Consider the following 1,478-nt stretch of genomic DNA (forward strand, 5'->3'; position numbering starts at 1 on the left):
CCCAGTGAGGCTTGGCCATCATCAGCTCACCACCCTGTCCGAGTCATCTCTGGGGCCGCTGAGAGCCACGCGTCATCCCTCACTGCCTCTCTAGAGCCTTGTCCCAGAGCTGACAGCGTAAGGGCCGGGTTATTTTGGCTCACAGTTTGAGGGTGCAGGGCATCGGGGCAGGGAAGTGGGCGTCACCAGGAATGCCAGCCTTCTAGAAGTTGAGGCTTGTGTATGAAAGCGTCCAGAATTCAGAGGTTGGGACCAGTTTCATCAGAGTCGCACGACCAATTCAGCCAGCTGTCTCTGGTAAAAATACAGGCACTCTGTCGAGGCTCTCGCCTCAGAGGTGGGTGACGAGAGCATGTGGAAAGACATGTGAGTCGCCTGCTTGTCTGGTGGACATGGCCTTTGGGGAACGGCTTGAAGGACAGAGTTAACTGGTGGCTAAAACCATTTTGAAATCTTGCCAGAAAGTTTCAGCCCAAAGTGAAACACTGAGAGGCAGCCCTTTCCTGCACACCCTCCTGGCTGCCACAGCTGGGTCTCTGCAAGCAGAACAGGCGGGGGGCTGGCAGGTTTTTCTGGCAGGGCCATCGCCCCGCTAGTCTGTTTGGGCTGAAGAGCAGTGTCCTGAGTGCTGCTGCCTTGACCAAGCTGCAGGAGCCCCGTGGTGAGGCGTGGGGTGGGGTCTGCCTCTGAACAGGGCTGCGGGTGCAGCTCTCTGGCCTGGGGTCTGTCCCCCAGCCCTGCCTGCCAGACAGGCCCCTTCCCAGGCGCTGCCTCCCCGGCACCCCCAGCTGGAGACACAGTCTGTCTCTGTGGCAGATATTGGTTCATCGATCGGGTTTTTGTTGCACTGGCTCCAAAGCCTGTCGGGAACGTCCTTAGCGTGTCTTTGAAGGGAAGCTGACTCGGGTGGGAGGCTGGCTGCTGTCCTAAATTAAGCTCCTGTGGGGCTGGAGGGACTTCAGCGCCCTCTTCATCCTGCCTCACTCAGGGCTCCACGAGGTCATCCAGACAAGCGGGGCTCCCGGCATCCTGGAAAGGTCCCTTCCCGTTCCTTATCCCACAGAGAGAGCCCTAGACACAGGGTCTCTGCAGCGACCACAAATAAGAAGCGTTGCTCTTTCTTCCCTTAACTAACAGGCATGTTTTCCTCCTTTTAGAATGTGAATTACAAAGGCCATTTCACAGCTTAAAAAGATTTTTTTAAAAAACCTTGTAATTGGAGGATCAAGAGGCTTTTAAAAAGGCTTTGTTGATTCTACAAAGGCTTGATATAAATGGCTGCTAAATTCAACGCTGCAGGAAGGAACAATTTGGACACCCTGCACCTTCCTTGGGTCTTTCACATCTGCGTACCCTGGGGTCTACCCTGCCACCACTTCTGTTTTGTTTTTGTTTGGGGGATAAGGTCTCACGTTGTCCAGGCTGGCCTCCAACTTGCCATGTTGCCAAGAACGGCCCGGAGCTCCCGATCCTCCTGC

This window comes from Meriones unguiculatus, chromosome 6 (genome assembly GCF_030254825.1).
Source record: "Meriones unguiculatus strain TT.TT164.6M chromosome 6, Bangor_MerUng_6.1, whole genome shotgun sequence".
In the NCBI taxonomy this organism is placed as follows: domain Eukaryota; kingdom Metazoa; phylum Chordata; class Mammalia; order Rodentia; family Muridae; genus Meriones; species Meriones unguiculatus.